Here is a 21,191-nt window from a genome sequence, read left to right as displayed (position 1 = left end):
TCCACACTCTGCCTCTAGATGCCCAGGATCAAGACAAAAGAAACACACTCTTTTTCTTGGGTCCTGGAAGAGAGACAGAATGAGCATGTGTGGCACGCCTGTTACGAGCTTTCCGGAAACCAACACGATGAGGAGAATCGCTCTGAGCCAAAACACCACTGTGTGATAGCTCAAGCCCTTCCTCATCCGCCATAGTGGTGGCCTACTTTCGCTTCCAAGCTGCACAGTCTGCTATCATGTGACCTGGGTCAAGACAAAAATAACACGCTCTGTCTATCCTGGGACCTAACAATGGAACACTGGCACAGGGAACATCATTATCAGGAGCTCTCCGATAAGTGTCCCGCTGAGGAGGGTCCCGCTGAGGAGGGTCCTGCTGAAACAAAACGCTCCTGTGTATCAGCGCACTCTCATCTGCCAGAGTGGCAGCCTGCTGAAGGGTAGTCACTCTCTGCTCATTCAGGTAGACTACCGTACGCTCCGGTACACAGTTTTTGAACTCCTCCAACAGCATCAGCTCACATACTGAAGCTATGTCATCCGCTTTACACGCTCTACACCACCTGTCAAAGAGGACTTTCTTCTCCCTCGCGAAGTCCACGTATGTTTGGCCAGAAGCTTTCTTCATGCCGCGAAAACGCTGCCTGTAGGCCTCAGGCACAAGCTCATATGCCCTGAGAATAGCACCTTTCACCTTGTCATGCTCCAAACTATCCTCAACAGAAAGAGAAGAGCAAGCCTCCTGAGCCTTGCCGACTAGCTTGCACTGTACAAGTATGGCCCACACGTCTTCTGGCCAGCGCAGGGCAGCAGCAATGCGCTCAAATGCACCAAAGAACATCTCCACTTCCGACTCAAGAAAGACAGGGACCAGCTGAATGTTGCTACCAACATCAAAAGCAGCAGCAGAACCTGAAGGTGTAACGGCAGAATCACCCACCACAGCTGCTTGGAGCTCTAGCTTACGCATCCGGACAGCAGTGTCTGCCTCCAACTTCCTGATCTCCAGCTCACTCCTGAGCTGAAACTCTCGCTCACGCTCATGCTCCTCCCTCTCACACTGGAGACGAGCCATACGCACTTTTACCCTGGCATCTAATTTAGACCCCATAGCAACGGCTACTTACAAATATTATTATTTATTCACAAACTTCCCCAGATCCTGCCTACCAAACTTTACCTACCTATCTTCTGGAGCGTGCCGGGCTCGAGGCGACTTTAAAGGCAACCATCAGTGGCCGAAACCCTGAATCGCCTGCCCCCAACAGGGAATGAATCCCCACCCAGGATTACCCCGAAAATAAAAAAGGCAAAATAAAAAATGAGTGCCTGAAGGAAGGACTGATTCAGTCCAGCTAGACACTCCCCTGTCTAAACTGAGGAAGCTGTTCAACAGTAAATCATTTCACAGCCAATTCTACACCTATATACACTACTGCTCACCACCAAACACAATAACACTAACCAACAACCAAATACTCACTCTTTGTCTCAAAGATTGGACGAGCCCCCATGTTACGTTCCCTTGTAGAGCTAGGGGTACCAAGGGAAGTAGCGACACACCAGACAGCCGGACGAGAGAAAAAGGAGAGGAAACGGAATGCCGAAGGAGTTTAAGTGAGGTTTTAATGCGTCAATAAGTAAGGCGGCTCACCAGCCAAAGTACAACACAAACGTACAACAAACAACACAACTATGCTGGGTCTCACACAGAGACAGGCTGCACACATGCAGCCAGACGAGAAGGAGAGAAAGAAGGGCCTCACTGCCGTCCTCCTCCGGTCCTATATGGAAGTCCTGATTGTTAATTCGGATCACCTGGGGGGAGGCTGCACCTGGGGACAATCAGAGGGAGAGAGAGGAAAACACACACACACGACCACACACACACTACGGCACGTAGCAGTCACCATTGATGGCACCCCTGTTTCCCCCTCCACCCAGGCACGCAACCTTAGCGTTATATTTGACCCCACCCTCTCCCTCGAGCCCCACATCCGTCAAGTTGTAAAAACCTAATTTTTCCACCTCCGCAATATTGCCAAACTCCGTCCCTCTCTCACCCGCCCTGCAGCTGAGCGACTCATTCACGCCTTCATCTCCTCCCGCCTTGACTATTGCAACTCATTCCTCTACGGCATCAGCACTACATCCCTCAATAGACTCCAGCATGTCCAAAACGCAGCCGCCAGACTCCTCACCCACACCAAATCATGGCATCACATCACCCCGGTCCTCAAAGAACTCCACTGGCTCCCCGTTTCACACCGTGTCCTCACTTACAAAGCCCCCCCCCCCCCACCTCACTGACCTCCTCATCTTCTACCAACCACCCCGGTCCCTCAGATCCACCTCAGCCGGTTTGCTTTCCATCCCCAAGGACAAACTCCGTAGCTTCGGGGATAGAGCCCTCTCTGTAGCAGCCCCGAAGCTCTGGAACTCCCTCCCCCAAGACCTCCGTGAGTCTGAGTCCCTCACTCTGTTCCAGTCCCGCCTCAAACCCACCTCTTCAACTCTGTATATCCGTAAGCCCCCCCTGTCCTCTCAACCAACTTCCTCCGGACTGCTTTTCTGTTTTGTTTCTTTGTTTCTTTGTTTCTTTGTTTCTTTTTTTGTTTTTGTTTTGTTTGTCTACCCTCCCTCCCAAATGTAAAGCGTCTTTAGGTTCAAGAAAAGCGTTATAGAAATATAATTTATTATTATTATTCCCTGGCTCTTAAAATAGTTTGGCTGGCTGTTTAATCTATGTTCACACTGAGACAGTACAACACATAGCAAGAACAATACACCTATTGTGTAAGCAAATACAAGCAGGTCACACAGTATGATAACAAATACATAACATCTGTTACAAATCAGTTTTTATTAAAAAGTACGGGCTGCATATGTGTTCTCAGCCTTGGAGAAACTTTACATGTGTCTGAACTAGGGCTGTCAAGTTAACGCGTTAATAAAAAAATTAACGCCACTAATTATTGTAACGCGATTAACGCATGTGTATTTTTTGTCCTCGTATCGAGTTTAAAATACCATCTACAAGCTGATGCTGACAGCCCCGCTCCTGCCGCCCGCTTGCGGCAGACCACACTTCCACGCTCACCGGCAGGCACGGACTGGCCATCGGGAGGACCGGGGGGGTGTGTGTATGTGTGACGCGAGCGAGAGAGAGAAAACGCACACACCTTACGTGTATTGTTGTTGTTAGCATCTGGTGCTAGCTAGCTGCGCTAACGGATATAAGGAGCTGTTTCAATGAAAACAGAGGAGCGACATTTCGCCGACAACTTCGCCGAGCACTTGACTTTATGCAGGCAGCCAGACAGTGGGACATTGTACGAGAAGTCATCACACTCATCACGGATAGTGCGCGCAACATGATTGCAGTGTCCAGGCAGCTCCCGTTCGAGCATATGCCTTGAGTTGCACATAGCTCCAACGATCCATCACAGTGTCTCTCAACACACACACACACACACACACACACACACACACACACACACACACACACACACACACACACACACACACACACACACACACACACACACACACACACACACGCTTTGTATTGTACTGTATGAGAGAGGTTTGTAGTCCCAGTCCGCCCCTGGTTATGAACAAGACTTAACTTTAAAATAGGGAACATGTTCTTAGATAGAAATACCTAATTTTGAGTTATTTAGACACAATTAACATAGTTTCATGTCTTGTTACATAAGAATAGATCATATTTGTTAAGTGTTATTATGGGAGAATTACTATTCTTGTGGTACTACTGCTTTATTAGGCCCATATTGAGCGGTGCATATTAAGACCCAAACTCATGTACAAAAACTTCCTTACTTGCAACAAATAAACACTAATTAGAGGTTTATTGAGGAAAAACTCTCAACTATTACTTGTAGAATATGGTCATGTAGAATAAGGCATTAATAAGTGTTTTATAATGACTAATAAAGAGCCAATATACTGCTAATATGCATGTTAATTAACAACTAGTTGATGGTTAATTTGTGTACCTTATATAAAGTGTTCAATGATATTAAAGATTAAAAGACCAACTTTAAAGGGGATGTCGCTAATAAAATGATTAGCGGACCATTTACAATGGTGTCAGTGTGCCTACACGTCCATGTCCCCACGATGTCCTTAAACGTGCACATTTCTAGGGTTGCCTGCCGTATGCAGCCCCCCCCCGTCATGGCTCTGCAGCATTGAGGCAGGGACAGTGTTCAGTAACCTGCCTCTGAGAGGTGACCTTGGGGGGGGGGGGGGGGGGCTGCAGAGCTAATGTTACGTCTGGCAGCTGAGTGTTACATCACATAAACATAATGCAGCAGCAGCTTTAGCACTCCTCAGAGACCCGCAGCTCGTATAAGGAACAGATAACAGCCTTTCGGTTTGTAGCAGGCAGCGCTCATCATTCAGGGTCGTTGCACCACTTTGCACCAGACAGACTAACCCCAACATCTTTCAGCACAGACAGTCCTGTTTCCCCGATAAAAACGCTAATGTCTCTGATGATCCTCACCCTATAGTCTAGCTCAGGGGTAGCCAACACGGTGCCCGCGGGCACTTAGTCGCCCGCGGGGCATGTTCTAAAAATAGCTCGCCAAGCAAATCCAAAAAATACACAAAACAAAAAAGGAAATGTAATTAAAATAATCTACTCTATGCATAAAGGAAACCTAAATCATAGGGAACTCTATCTACTTACTACAACTCTATATATATCTTACACCCCTCCTCCCCCACCCCCACAATGAATACACAGCCTATTCATGTCAACCTATACAACACCTGAGGGGCAGAGTTTTACTCTGTGTGTGTTGCAACTTGCATATGTATTTATTGCACTTGGCGCACACACACGCATGGCCAACCCAGTCTGTCCCCTTTCCTGTTCACCCTCTACACCTTAGACCTCCGCTTCAACTCCGGCTCGTGCCACCTACAGAAGTTCTCTGATGACTCCTCCATTTTCAGCTGCATCACAGATGACGATGAGGAGGAGTACAGGGCCCTGGTGGAGAACTTCGTAGGCTGGTGTAACAACAATCATCTCCAGCTCGACATCAGCAAGACTAAGGAGCTGGTGGTGGACTTCAGGCGGAGCAGCAAGAGGCCTCTGACCCCCATCGCCATCAGGGGGGAGGATGTGGAGGTGGTGAGCAGCTACAAGTTCCTGGGAGTGCACTTGAACCATAAACTGGACTGGAGTGACAACACTGATGCTCTCTTCAGGAAGGGACAGAGCAAGCTGTTCTTCCTGAGGAGGCTCAGGTCCTTCAGCACGAGGCTGCTGCAGATGTTCTACCAATCTGCGGTGGCCAGTGTGCTCTTCTTTGCCGTGGAGTGCTGGGGTGGAAACACAAACACTAGGGACACTGGCAGGCTGAACAAGCTGGTGAGGAAGGCTAGCTCTGTAGTGGGAGTACAACTGGACAATCTGGAGGAGGTGGCAGAGGGGAGGACGAGGAGGAAGCTCGACAGCATCCTAGAGCAGTGGTTCTCAACTGGTGGGTCGCGACCCAAAAGTGGGTCGCGGACCCGTTAGGAGTGGGTCGCGGATGTGTGAGTGAAGAAAACAAAAATGTAATTGAATTGAATTTTTTTGGGGGGAAAAGTCAAACTTTTATTTTGAAGGCACGATTTTCTTACGCTGTGCATGCAGTCGGCGTTGGACTGGAAGTACCGGAGACCATAAACGGTTTTGAAAACTTCTGAAATATGACCCCCGGTCTGATGACTGACAGGTCACAGAACAATGGGGGCTATCCACCCTTACCCACGATTTAAAGTAAGTCACACAGACTATCTCCTCTTTACTCTTCTCGCAGCAAGATGTCAGAACAAAGTGAAAAACAAACAATGGCATACAATATTAACATGTCGGGTAGTGTGAAGCTGACCGTTGAGCGGCCCAGACCAAGCAAGGAGGCAGAGGCAGAACGTCCAAAAATATAACCCGACGTGGGCATTTATTAAAATCATGGGCACAACGTTCACAGCTTCAATCCTGCTGTTCTCCCGGCACACATCCTGCAGCCACAAGGATCTCACACACACACACACACACCCAGCCCTCCCAACAAACAGGGAAACAGAGCCTAAATACACACACTCCAATCAGCACAACAAGACACAGGTGAGGGGGGAGGAGACAACACAGGACACCAGGTGCACACAATCATCAGCCACAGACAACATATACTGTGCAATCACGCCAACAAAGCGCCACATTACCCGGCCTGAAGCCGTCAGTCCATAGTGACGAAGTCACCTTTGTCACAGGTAGTAATACATCTATTTTCTTCTCAGAGTGTACCAGAATGCATAGTTTATGTTAGTATTTCTAAAAATCTCCTGGGGAGAATCCCCCCAGACCCCCCTGCTGGGGTTGGGTTTTCAGCATGTGTGCCTTTTTATATAGTTCAGCTTTGATTCCATCATCTCATTAAATCTTTTTTAAAAGCATACTTTAGTTCTGTGAAGGGATATAAGGGATATATGCACTGTACTTCACTTTTATTAATATTGTATGCTGAAAAGTGTATATTTTACAGCACGCTTTTTTGTTGAATAGATTTGAGTGCTTCAAAATGTTGGGTCGCGATGTATTGACCAAGTAAAAAGTGGGTCCCGAGGCCTGACCGGTTGAGAACCACTGTCCTAGAGAACCCCTCCCACTCCACGCAGAGCTAGTGAAGATGAAGAGCACGTTCAGCCACAGACTCATCCCTCCACCACAACGCACCAAGCGCCTCGGTCAGTCCTTTGTGCCTGTAGCCATCAGGCTGCACAACAAGGGGTTAATGATGAAAAAGAAATACAATTAAATCACTGGACATAAATATACACTGTTTCCACAACCCATGCTAACATATTATTAGTAGTAGATCACAAAGGTAGATAGATATGTCACTATGTGTACAGATGTCCATTTTCACTTTTCACTTTAAATTATTCCGTACTTTATAACTTAGATGACCAAATATGTACATACTGACAGTTATTTTACAGTTATTTTACTCTTATTTTTATTCATCTCCTATTTTATAGTCTTGTATTATTATTATCATTTACATTTTTTCTTGATTTGATTTTATCTGTGTGAATCTTTACTGTCCTGTTTTTTCACGCTTCCCCTGTTGCTGCTTTGTACAACTGAATTTCCCCTCGGGGATTAATAAAGGTTTATCTTATCTTATCTCATGGCATTTCGTGTTCACCAACACGATTTTTAATCTATTGATTCGTGTTCACCAACACGATTTGCCCCTTTTTTTCGTGTTGCACAGAACGATTTTAAAAGCAATGTATTTATATTGGTAGTATGTTTCGTGCCTACAGCATGTCTTTTTGTCCGGTCGGGTCGTGGAAGACCGGAAGCTGTGTGGTTCATAAAAACATGTTCTTACTCAATATCAAGCCACGATTATTGCTTTTATTTTAAATCGTATAATTTCGCACTTTTGTTGCCGTCTGTGAGGAAAATAAATGGCTCAGAGCCTCAGGATACTGAAATCTGTATTTTTAAATCTTTTTTTCCTTCTAATTTGTTATTCTTTTCAAAATAACACACTGTTATTTACTCACCAATAACACACAATTATCCTTGCTTTTATTTATTAGTTTAATTCCATAATCTCGGGCTTTTTTGGCGTCCGTCAGGAACTGAATTTCAAAATAAATATAACCGGAAACAGATGTAGGCATTTCGAGCGATTACCCAAGATCCTCAGCTATGGTTTTAAGCTCGCTGATTGGATGTTTTAGCCGCAACGCATGCTGGGATTTGGTGTTTATATGATATGAAATCCAGAAAACATTTAAAAAGAATAAAAATAATACTTAATTCCGAGTGTTCTTGCTTTCTCTTTGAAAGTCATCACATAACGGCATTGTAATACACGGTTCGGCTGCATTACATATTACATATCTGCCGTAGTTCTTTATTTATAGAGCCCTGATGAGAAGACCTTTGGACAAACTGGAAGAAATGGCGCAGAAACTGAATACTTGACGTGGATCATAAATATATCAGCAATTAAACAACATCTTCAATTTCTCTTCACACAATACGTCTCCTCGCAGTATCTACACTAATTCGGCGGACTTTTATATTTGATCCAATTGGTAGATAGGCTGTATTTACACCATAACGGTGCACAGCTGATAGAAAAGGACTTGTAGTTTTTAAAGATATTACTGATTTTCTTTGAATATAAGAATGTAAATACTGAGTCTGAAATAGTATAGCAATATGCTGTAAAATGATCTGAAAGCATGAATAAAACTACACATCTTCAGATGTTGTACATACATAAGTGTCCTACACTAATAATACAAAGTTATTATGGCTGTGTGCACCGCCTAGTGGTTAAAGCACGTTATTGAATTATTGTTTTTATGTGTTATATTTGATTAAAAAAATATTAAGAGTGCATACTTTCAGAGGGGGAAAGTATAAATATAGAAATATAGAATATAAAAAATCAAGAAGAAACTATAAGTGATCTCTACAATAAAACAGTTTAGTGCAGGATGTACAAAGATATTAATAGGAGGAGGTGCAAAACATAAAAACGAATTAACCTTTATTTAAACATTAAATAACAGATTAAGGTCTTCTTTTAAATAAGAAAAAAACTTTGGGGGTATCTATCTACAGATAAATATTAAGCATGACAAAGTACTTAACGTCTAATATATTGCTTTCCTGCAATGTTAACTATGTTAAAGCACTTATTTTAACTGATATTATACATATGAATTATACTCTTATGTATGTAGATAGAATAAGAAATGTGCAGAATATGACAGTTTAATGGTGGAGGTACACACATTTGATAGATGTCTTGTAATGCACTGTTGAGGAACCTGTGACTCAAGTTTTTCATTCATTACATAACTACACCGTAGTTGTATATATGATATGTCAATAAACCTTTGAACATCTTGAAATCTTGAAAGGGATGTGCAAAATAGCCATAATATACAGTCTTTAATTAACTATTAGTAGAGAATAACGAGTAATGAATATACTTTATTACTCGTTTCCATTCATGTCAATTGCAGATACATGTTTAGTCTTCTCAAGCACCAAATATCTCTCTTGATTGTTGGCACTTGACAATCACCTTACCTGCATTTTACTCAGGTCACGTGTAACTAAAGTCTGCTTTAAGGGTTGTTTATATTTCACATCATTAATCAGAATCTGCAAAGTAACTCAAATAAGTTTAGTGGAGTAAACATACCAGGTTAACCTCTGAATTGTAGTGGAGTAGAATTACAAAGTAACAATGAGCTGTCATGTGGGTATATATTAATGCTATATATTAATGCTGCGCATTATGGACACAAGCGATTTTCACCCATTTATTAATTATATGTTTTACATTTGATAACACCAATGTGTTTAATACTGGCAACTTCTAATTGTGGGAAAAACGAAAACGTTCAGTAGAGACGTCCCATAGAACATTTTGTGAAACACAATAGCCAGCATGTGTAGTTCTGGGGGGGTGTTCGATTCCAGTTTTGGATAGTCTGGCGTGGTTTCGTTCCATTTCAAACAGCTGTTTGACGCTTGGCGTAACCTTGGCGCACTGCCACTCCAACATCCAATCTCAGAGCTTGAAGATTAATCACAGGGACTGTAGTCCTAAACGATAGCTGGGGATTATGGGTAGTGTAGTGTCTTCGGCCATCCTAAACTCCTACGTTTGTTTCCGGTTATTTTTATTTTGAAATTCAGTTCCTGACGGATGCCAAAAAAGCCAGAGATTATGGAATTATACCAAAAAATAAAAGCAAGGATAATTGTGTGTTATTGGTGAGTAAATAACAGTGTGTTATTTTGAAAAGAATAACAAATTAGAAGGAAAAAAAGATTTTAAAAATACAGATTTCAGTATTCTCTCTGAGCCCCATTTATTTTCCTCACAGACGGCAACAAAAGTCCGACATTATACGATTTAAAATAAAAACAATAATCGTGGCTTGATATTGAGTAAGAACATGTTTTTATGAACCACACAGCTTCCGGTCTTCCAAGACCCGAACGGACAAAAAGACGTGCTGCAGGCACGAAACACATTACCAGTAGAAATACATTGCTTTTAAAATCGTTCTGTGCAACACGAAAAAAAGGGGGAAATCCTGTTGGTGAACACGAAATGCCATGATACTGGGTTGGCATGGCGTAATCTCCACTGGGGACAGGGGGGACATGTCCCCCGCTCTTTTCAAAATCCCGTTTGTCCCCCCCCACTTTACAAATATGTTTATTATTATTTTTAACGCAAGCTGTCATCGCCACGGAGGAGCACACAGCCTCTGTGAGCGAGTGAGACAGAGATAGCTAGAGAGAGAGAGCACACCTTTATCTATTTAATATAGAGTAAGAAATAATTCCAATGTGTACTATAGGACAGTAAACAAAAAAACTGTTTAAAAGGGGAGTGATTAGTAAAATATGCATAAATAAAAAGAAAGAATGCTAACTAGGTAACATAATATAAGAATAAACCAGTTGAAATGATTTGTTATTGGTTGTGATCATATTCTAAAGATGTTTTGATTATTGAAAAGTATACAGCTCCCTTTCATCTGAGTGTTGAGAGATGTATCCATAAATTCATGTTGTGCTCAAAGTGCACCAGATTGATGCATTTAACTTCAACATTTCAAAATAAATCTTCCCGGGGGAGCATGCCCCCGGACCCCCCTAGAGGAGGTGAGGTCCACCCCCAAATAAAGCAGGTTCAAATAATTAAATTAAATTAAATAAAGTAGCTCTCATCCTAAAAAAGGTTTGTGACCCCTGTCATAGCTGCTAGCACTGTGGACCTGGAAATGTTGAGTACCCCACATTTGTATTAGAAATGTATAGTAGGGGTCCCCAGAACATAGAAACTGCTGGTTGTTAACCTGCATATGATGGGCAATTTGCACATTAATTAGGAATACATGGCATTATAGCCTACTCGGACAATAATACAAAATGGCTTGGCTGTTTTGGAGTGGTTTTGGGGTTGGGACGGTGGCTGGGTCAATTTCTGACATTTCAGGGTCCGAAAATGAAGATTTGTCCAGAAAGTGGCCATATATTGTACTCGCGGTCCGCTCAGTTCTAGACGATGTTAGATCATTTTGATTGGACAGATAGCTTCTTTTTTTTTAAATGGGAAACATGCACATTTTATTTTACAGACCAATACACTTTGAGTTGAAAATTGGATATTTGAGATAACAAAGGCAACCTAAATAATATGAGTATGATCAAATAAGTCAAATGTTCAATAATTAGAAAACATGTATCCTGGAGCAGTCCTGCTATCATTTCTGGTTGTCTTGCTCTCCTTGCTTTGAGTGTTGAGCAGTCTGAAATCTGATTGGCCATGGCATGTGTTGAGACCATTGGATATAGACAGCACAGGATTACAATTACTGTATGACCTATACAGTGGACTAAAAAAAAAAAAAAAAGTGTATTAATTTAAGTCCAATAACCATTTCACAATTGTTCTAATACAGGTTAAGTGTCCCCATTGGTACTTTCATGTCCAGGTATGTTTCAGAATAAGTTTTGGGAAATCTGGGGTGTTATTGGAACACAAGCTGATTCTGAACTGAAATGTGAGCCTCCTCACAGTGAAGTGAGCATCCCGTCTTCAGCAGAGTGCTCTGGTGCTACTCAGCCCCACAACCTTCAATAACCTGTCACATAAAAAGTGGATGAATGTTCTTTCATTTTGAAATGGAAATGTGTCTGCAGGCTGCGTTCTGAAGCAACACTTATCTTGACATTTCCAGTTATTTCCTGTTGCTGTCACACAGCAAAGAACCTGCACTGGTGATATTATTAATGAGTTCCTCTGCAGCAATAGCGCTTATCCACTGAGCTGGTGTCTGAGTCATCAACATATTATAATAACAGCCGTCTGTGTGTGTGTGTGTGTGTGTGTGTGTGTGTGTGTGTGTGTGTGTGTGTGTGTGTGTGTGTGTGTGTGTGTGTGTGTGTGTGTGTGTGTGTGTGTGTGTGTGTGTGTGTGTGTGTGTGTGTGTGTGTGTCAATGAGTCTCTCACCATCCCTCGACCACAGTACCGCTCTCTGCCTGAACACAAACTGATCCATTATCAGGGAGTTTATTGAAACACAAATATCATAAATGTATATGGACATCATTTTTTCTATGAACATAATTGTAATGTTTCTTGATCGAAGAATGCAAAGAATGTGAATGGAGCATAGATCTATGTGTAGAACATACCCACCATACACAGATTAGCAAGAAAGGTGGTCGGCAGAACATAATGATGTGCATCAACGTGTGGAACAGCTCAGTGTCAGCATTAATGGCAGTGAGTTAATCAATTATACAATAATTAAATGTGTCTTAAAAACAATAGTTGCTATAACAAGAGGCTACAGGATACGACTAAACGTCATTATTATTTTCTACAATAATCTGAAATCAAACTGAAAGATCCATTCGTTTTTGTCAAGGTAGCTACACTTCTGGAAAGATGACTCCACCCAAACATCTGCAGATATTCACAATGTGGAACTTTATGAAAAATAATATCAAACATGTTCACCAGATGTTGCCACTGAAAACTAAGTGTGTCCTCTTCAACACATCAGGAGCATGCAATGGGCTCGTCATTACCATTCACAGACGTCCTCCTTAAACACAGTTCATGTCTGTGATTCTTTCTTCCCACTCTTCTTTCCTGCTTCGGCATGATCCACATGTGTTTCTCTCCCACCTTGGTGTTTCTTGTGACCCCCCCCCCTCCTCTGGGTTCATGTGTTGCCTTGTTTGTGCTCCTGCATGTTGTTCCTCTTGTCATTCAGATGCTTTATCAACCTCAGGCAATTCTGCATAATTACATTGTTGTTCTGTAAATATTTTCGGCTTGAAGAAGTTGTGATTTCCATAATCCTTTTTAATGTTTAGTTTATCTCAAATTATCTGCATCACGTCCCTCTGTTTTTTGTCTTTGTAGTTTATCACTTTTGAATCTCTTCATGTGTAAGGGAACAGACATGTAGCCCTTCCTGCCTGAGCTTTGCTACAGAATGACTTATGGTGGATATGCAACAGATCCAGTCAGAGGGAAAACTTGTATTTCCCAAATGTGTTTTTTTAATCTTTTAAAAGCAAGTTTCAAGCAGAAATACTGTGTGAAAAAATAGTTGTATACCGACGTGGAGTTTGAAAATGCTAAAATATGGACCATGATGCTTGTTTTGAGCCGATGGGGTTGAAAATAAATGTGCATAAGGTTTAAGAGATAACATATGATGGTGGTGAGGCTGAAGGAGTACTGTGAGGACTTGGGAACTGGGCAGGTGTCATAGTGAATTAGATTTATTTTTTAAAAGCGACTTTAAGTCTTGTTTTGACCAGAGAGGTACGTATTTATTTCTAGGGCATAAATCAATCAGCCTAAACAAAATCATAATAAATTGACTCATCGACTAAAGACATATTTTTCCAGACAAAAAACAACAAAGAGTCAACTTACCGACTAAGAGCGGGTAGCCTTAACATTTTCAGAATAAAGGTGACAAATATGGATACGGTCATGTTTATCTACTTTGAAAATAAACAAACAACTGTGTACTTTGTCATTACAGGTCTCGTCAGACCCTCTTCAGTGGGGTGTGCATCATTACCCATAATGCCACAGGTGTGAGCCCTCCAGGTTACTGCACAAACACCCATCAGACACCTGCAGACCCAATCAGCAACCAACCATCCTCCTCTGAGGTGCCATGGCAACAACATCAGTTCACAGACTCATCGGTCCCTGGTCGCTGCACTGAGGACAGGAATAAAACAGGAGAAAAGCATTCTGGGATTTTTTAATAGACTTGGTTTTCCTGCCACAGAGCAGCAGAGAGGTTTCTCTGGATTGGAAAACAAGGATCACTCTTTTCCTGATCCTGGGAGCTGGGATGCAAATGTAATAAAACCGGAGCAAAGTTCAAGTGTTGAACAGGATGTAATGTAACAGAGAGACAAGATTGAGCAAAATGCGGGGTTACAGGAGGTGACATGCGACTCATTCTGCCATGCAGCGCCACGACCTGCAGAAACCTCAAAGGACTTTCCTCTGAACGCTTTTAACCACACGCTGGATGTATCAACACACACACACAAAAACTGAAACCAAATCCAAGCTGAGCGAGGAATTCTAAAGTGCTCCTGGTTATTATCGGCCCCTGCGCTTCCTATTCTCCTCTTTAATCTTTGTATTCTGAGTAATCATCTTTTTAATTAATGGGGACAGCAGTGTGAAATCTCCCCCCCGCCCCTACACTCTAGTCCCCCACCGCCACCGAGAGCCACCTGAAACCAATTAGCAGCAGCACATCTAGACGGGGATTAGACACAGAAAGACGCATTAGGTACAAACAAAAACGAGGAAGAGATAGGCGAGAGATCCAAAAAGGGGAGGGGTTATCGATAGGTGGGCGGGGCAGAGGGAGGAAATGGCAAGATCAGAGCGCCAGCAGGAATTGAAGATATTAACCAGCTGTGAGTCAGCTGACTGCCGGCATGAGTCCTGACCGCCCTGCTCTGAACTCGGTGGGGGGGCGAGTGAGAGAAGTTTATATAGAGGAGAGCCTGATTATACGCCTTCATCTCGGCAGTTAGGTGGAAAAGCAGAGAGGAAGAAAGAGGGGAGGCAGAGCAGGTGCCTCCGATACACCCCATTATCTCAGCCCGTCTCCCATTGAGGCTGTTTCCCTCACCGTGTCCACACACCACATCTGTCTTCCCGTTGAGACAAGGCGGGAAGGAAGGGTTCAGAAAAAGCCCTTTACTTCTTTCATGGGTTTTTTTCCCGCCAATTTGATTTGCTCAATCCGGAGGACATTTTTTACTTTCTCTTTCCTTCTTCAGATAACAGGGAAAGAGACTGGTAGACAGAACAAGTGACAGCAAGGGGCTATATCTGGAGAGGACAGCAGACGTTATCCCCTCAGTCCCAAAGCTTCACTTTCTCTCCTTAAAGTTCCTCTTCTCCAAAGAGCTGTCCCGGCTCTCCTCCTTGTGGATTGTAAACTCTGCTGCTCTGACCTGAGAGACGACTCTGGCTTCCGTTATCAGGAGGAGTCTTTGATATCGTCTCCTGCTGGTGTCATCTTCATGCTGTGAGTACTTCCGTCCCTTTTCTCTGTCTCTGTCCCACTACTCTCTATGTCCTTCTCCCTGTTCTGGTCTCCTTCTTTCTGTCGTTGTTCAGAGTACAAGATTGATGCAGCTTTACGATTCAAAGCCCCCGGTGCAGGATGTTCACTTGTTGTTTGAAATGACCCATGTCTGAACTCTTGGACGGCAGTGTTCTTTAAGGCCTCCTGTTCCTCTGTAGATACAGTAAAGCTCCTCCACCATGCTGTTACTCCTACATAATGGAATCTCAAGCCTCTTTGTACTTGTGTCAGTTGTGTAGCCTTAAACAACACTGAAGACGATTAGGGCCACACACATAAGGACACTTTTTGGGATGTGACCAAATTCAAAAAAAAGTATTTCTGACATGTGGCCCTAATCCTTAATCTTTGAATTCTGAGAAAACTAGTCAGTTTTTTTAACTTTTGGCCTCGTCCTAAACATTTTTTCTCATGTGGCCCTAATCCTCTTCTGTATCGATAATGTCCATGAAGCGCAATGTGTTTTTGTTCAAGAAGTAGTATGGAAACGTATCTCCAGATTATAGCTAATAGCTAATAGCTAATTTCCATCTGTGGTCCAGGTTCATAACAATCAATAGTTTCATCGACTAATGCTATGACGGGATTGAGTGGATTTTGGCTGATTGGTCAGTGTATGTTTTGATCATTGGATTTTCTTTTCACGAAAGGATATTCAAAAAAAAAAACGACTGGATATTTAATTTTTGTTTTAAAATTGAAAAACCAAAATTGAAATACAAGGCGTTTTTCTTTATCATGGTCAAAAAGGGATTTACTAAACTTAAAAATGGGATGATTTTCATTTTCTACTTTCTACAACAAAAAATCACTAGAAAACAGAAACAAAAAAACTACAGTTTTTTCATATTCTAATACCGGAAGTTACCTTACAAAATAAGAGCGCAGATGAGGTACAAAGTCCGTGTATCTATGGTCCATTTGTCTTTCTTTATTAAACAAGTAAAGGGAAGAGCGTCTGCGAGGCGTTTTTGCTTTTTACCTTACTAAATGGTCTAATGGACCTTTGAGCGACGGGCCGGGCCAAACTCACGGAAGTGATTTCAAAACAAGAGCACTCGTTTGCTTGGAACGGTGATAATGTTATTAACAAGGGGAATTTAGCGATCACAATGAAAACGGCCAAGACACACATTGAGCCCAGAACATGGATGTTATTAAGGGCTGTAAATATAATTTCAATCAGGAGAGACGTGATGTATGAAATACATGTTTATTATCGGTCACATTATATAAATGAAACATAATGATGACAGTTTATAACAAGTGAATGAAATGTGTTTTGGCGACTAGGCCCAGGTTTTGTAGGACATCATTCGGGAAGGTAAAGAACCGTTTCCGATGAACCCCCAAAAGAAGTGAAGTATGAAGTACTGAACGTGAAGACATCTTACCTTGTGGGATGCAGTGGAAATCTATGGATGAAATGAGAGGTTAATACATGTGGGAATGTAGACGTACTGATGCCTCCCAGGCGTCCTTCCTGGCCGTACGGGGCATCCCGGCCGTACGGGCAATAATATTAAACATGAACACAGACCCGGAGGTCACGACCTGACGTGCAGGGTTAAACATGAACACGGACCCGGGGGTCACGACCTGACGTGCAGGGTTAAACATGAACACAGTGACACGTATGCTGACGTGCTATGAAACCACCACCACCAGTATAGGCATAATTACCATTCTTTTAGTGTTTGAGAGACCTTGGATAGCCAGCACGTGCTGATGTCCGGCGAATGTGGGATGTGAAGGCGGAGGAGGACCACCGCCCGAGTTGCAGGGATGAGGGAGAAATGCCTGATTGCAGCAGAGGTGCTGAGCCTATCTGAACGAAAGCCCTGATATGCTATTAAGACGCCACAACCAGTTATGCATTATTTACCATCGGTAAACTGAAGAGCTCTTAGATTGCAGCACGAGCCGATGTCCGGGCGAAGAGGGAGATGTAAATAAGTAAGCACGAGCTGTTAGCTGGAGTACAGTAATGCATGAATATCATAGCCTGGATTGATGCGAGCCAAGTGAGCAAACCCGAGAATATGAATGAAGTGCAGAATGCACGCAGAAAAGACGTACACTTAGTTAAATGCTGAGACATGACCCACGATATAGTATAGCTTAATAGCAGTTAAGTGCGCCAGGATGAGTCATAGATGCTGATAAACTGATTGAGTGATTAAGATTGTCTTCCATCATCTGAGTGAGGATGGTGGGAGGAAGGGGAGAGCAGATTTAAAGGGGTTAGCAGGTGCGATGATTGGCTAGCCGGGGCGTAATGCCCCTGATCACTTATTGAGATAACGTGTGACGCCCGATGATGTTGTCTTCCTGATTGAACTTACGCTGAGCTACATTTCAATCAGAAGAGACGTGATGTATGAGTACATGTTTATTACCGGGACACATGATATGCGGGAATAGTGATGACGTATTACGATAAGTAACTGTAATGATGTTTTGGCGATTAGGCCCCGGGTTTGCAGGATGATCATTCAGGAGGGAAAGAACCGCTCTGATGAACCCCCAAAAGAAGTGAAGTATGAAGTACGGAGCTGTGAGCAATCCTTACCTTGCGGCTGGCTGCGGAGATCTATGGATGAAAAGGAGATTAACATGGGGACATGATGAGCGCCGGAATCGCTTCCGGGCTGCGGGGTTAGTCATGTGCGGGACCACTGCCCGAAACCTGCACGCAGGTTTAACATGACGCAGACCCACTGGCCGCAACCTGCGCCCGCATGGTTAAACCTAAGCGCGGACCTGTGTCCGCAACCTGCGCCCGCAGGGTTAAACCTAACCGCGGACCTGTGTCGGCAACTTGGCTCGGACCCACGTTCGCGACCTGCACTTGCGGGATTAGCATACGCAGATCCGGAGTCATAGCCTGACAGATCCGGAACCGTAGACACGTATACATGCTGACGTGTTACCACACCAGTTATAGGTATATTTACCATATTTTAGTGTTGAGGGACCTTTGGATAGCCAGCACGGCACTGATGTCCGGGCGGATGTAGGATGTGAAGGCAGAGGAGGACCATCGTCCGAGTTGTTGCAGGGATGAGGACGAGACGCCTTGATTAGCAGCGGAGGTAGCTGCGCCTATCCTGAACGAATGCCCCGAGAATAATTGGGGTGATAAGCCGGATCTAATGAGAACTTGCTTTAAGTAATGATTGAACTGGCGTTGAGTTAAGGGAATATCCCCTGAAATAAGAAATAGTGGTGAGAGAGGATTAATGAAAAAGGTCTAAAATGCAGAATTTGATCATGGATTTATAAGGGCAGAACGGGGAATCGTTGCGATTTTCGTTTTTTAGCAATATACATGACATGGCCTATTATAGATGTCTCCGGTACCGATAAAAGACCAATACGTTGGAGCTTAACGGCCCGTAAAACACACGTGATGACATCACCAATGAATCGACGACTGAATAAGTTGGCAACTAATTTGGTAATCAATTTTGATCGATTAAGACGATTAGTTGTTGCACCCCTACTGCCGAGGAGATGTTGTTGTAGCAGATTCAGCCGTTGGTGCACCGAGAAACGGAACATTATTATTATTATTTATTTTTATTTATTTATTTTTGGGGAAGAAAAAAGAGAAAAATACGATCATTTAGTCAATAATCATTAAATTAATATTGGGAGTGAATTCCTAATTAATTTAGTATCTGGTCGTGTCATAACCATTATAATGTGCAGCGACTTGTCATTAAGGAGAAGAAGCCCTACGAAACACCATTCATTTCAGGTAATATTGTGTTGAAGCTTGAAACTGCGTTAGTTACTGAGCATTGTAATGGGTAGTAATTACCCGAACTGCATTAGTAATGCATTACGTTCTTCGTACGCAAGTAATACGTTACTGCAACGCCATACTGTAACACGTTACACCCAACACTGCCTGGAACTCACCTTAACTAAAGTAGAAATGTATAGTGTTGAATTTCCTGTCGGCTCCCAGACCGTAGTCGTGGAAACGGGGGGGGGGATTGACTCTCTGTCGTCTCCCAGCAGAAGCAACACGCTTCGGGTTCAATAACCCATTTTATCGGAAAGACTGGAGAGAGGCGAGCTCTTCTTGGGAGGTCGTTGCATTTATTTAGCTCTTCTGTTTCGCGAGATAGATTCGCAAGATCACAGACCTATCCTTTTTCTGCTACCTTGTTTACTTCTAGAAAACATGTATCCCGCTCGCTCGCTCTACCATACCCGCGCACACATGCACGCGTCACGCCCCTCTCTTAAAGGGGTAGCGATCTCGCTCTGCATGACCCTAATGTCATAACAATATAACGAAACATCTCGTGAATTTGTTGCAACTGCCTCTTGCCAGCGCTACCCTGACGCCTGTTTTAGAGGTGAGGCGCAGGAGGAAGTAACTTCAATGGGATGTAGCTTAACCCCTGCCTGCCTGCAGGAGGGGTTGTGGTTGAAGCCAGAATGGGTAAAGCTTCGCCTGCGATGAGGACCGTTCCGCGTGAAGCCGGAAGCGCCGCATTTGAGCCAGTGATGCCCTCTCGAGAGACTGAAGGCGTGCGTCAATTGTTTGCGTGAAGAAGCCCATTTCCATTAAGCCCGGAGGAACTTCCGTGGAGCCCGATTTCCTTGTTTTTTCCTCCCGCGTCCGGGTTTGCGGGGCGGCCGGCTGGACCCGCTAGCCGAACTGGGGAACGCCGTCTGTAGCTTAATCCGCCAGACTGCGGAGCTGATGAATAATGCCTGGAGCTGGGACGAAGCTCTGCTGCTGCTTGCGCGTTGACGCCTGAAAGACAGCTGATAGCAAAGGGGAGAGCATATATAGAGGGTTTAACAGGTGTGATAATTAGGCTTGTGAATGGAGGGAAGTGATATGTTGGCTAAGGAGTGGCGCTCCCTGTCATCCAGTGGAGGGAGCGAGTATTGCCATGACGAGCAATACGGAGTGTTAGGTCTTCCTGTCTGAACTTGCGCTCAGCTTCATAAGCCTCGGTCTAAAATGGACAACATTGTTAGGAGATTTAAACTATACAGCGATTCTGTACTGCGGTCACTCCGCAATAAAATGAAGTACTTTTACTCAGGGGCGGCGGGTACTGTAGGCTAGGGAAGGCTAAGCCTTCCCAAATATTTTTGTCACTGCATCCTGGTAAAATAAAAATATAATAATGTTTCTGTCTTTGACATTAGCGCTGCTATGCAGCCACCTGTGCCCTGTACTACGAAGCCAGTTCAACAGACCCTGGATATGTTTGAGTTATCTTAACTAACCCTAACAAACGAGCAGCGGTGAACCGTCAGGGCCTTCAAGGTATTCAGAGAATACCCTGGAACACTCAGATAAAACAAACAAAAAAATCGATTTAATTATATAAATAAAATGTATATAAAATGAATAAATGAGAATCATATCTGTGTTGTTGATCTGTAATATTACAGTCTTACGTTGATTTGTTTGTCCTTCTTGGACCATGCTCTACGCATTTCAGTAGAAAAGAAAGCAACCAATCAGATCTTGTTCTGGGTCTCTGGGTGGAATATCCTTCAACAAGGTATTCCACATCCTTGATCGAAGGCCCTGGCCGTTGCACTGAATGAGAGCGTACGTTTGGACTGACAGTTTGATCAACCAATCATATTGATTTGTAGCCAATGGGCGTGTTCTTTCAGAGTTCCCCTCGGTTCCAGGGTATTCTAGAAGGCCCGCTAGTTAACTGGCTCGAGACAGAGGACCTAGTTGAATGCGACGAAGCAATTCATGCCGTTTTATTGTTTTTAACGTTGAAATGACAAGTGCAACAGGTGAAGATGAAGTTGTTGCGGAATTGTTGTACCCTTTTCAAGACGACAATTCAGTGAAAAGACGGACATTATTATTTATATTTATTTTTTTCCCCTCTACTCCCCCCCCCCCCCCTACCCGACTTGTAAAGCGACCTTGGGTTTCCTGAAAGGCGCTATA

General features: G+C 43.4%; 1 protein-coding gene across 1 annotated transcript in view; it reads left to right on the top strand.

Annotated features, from left to right (window-relative positions):
- The first annotated feature begins 14,345 nt into the window (after window positions 1-14,345).
- The window catches only part of LOC117454804 (glutamate receptor ionotropic, kainate 5-like), a 403,890-nt gene continuing 397,044 nt past the window's right edge, over window positions 14,346-21,191 (top strand). The window contains exon 1 of the mRNA XM_034094000.1: window positions 14,346-15,178. The gene's annotated coding sequence lies outside the window, so the exon portion shown is untranslated. The remainder of the gene's footprint in view (window positions 15,179-21,191) is intronic.

The sequence above is a fragment of the Pseudochaenichthys georgianus genome, chromosome 11 (assembly GCF_902827115.2).
Source record: "Pseudochaenichthys georgianus chromosome 11, fPseGeo1.2, whole genome shotgun sequence".
NCBI classification, from domain to species: Eukaryota; Metazoa; Chordata; class Actinopteri; order Perciformes; family Channichthyidae; genus Pseudochaenichthys; species Pseudochaenichthys georgianus.
Note: the sequence above shows the minus strand (reverse complement) of the source record. Positions and strands in the feature narration are given on the sequence as shown.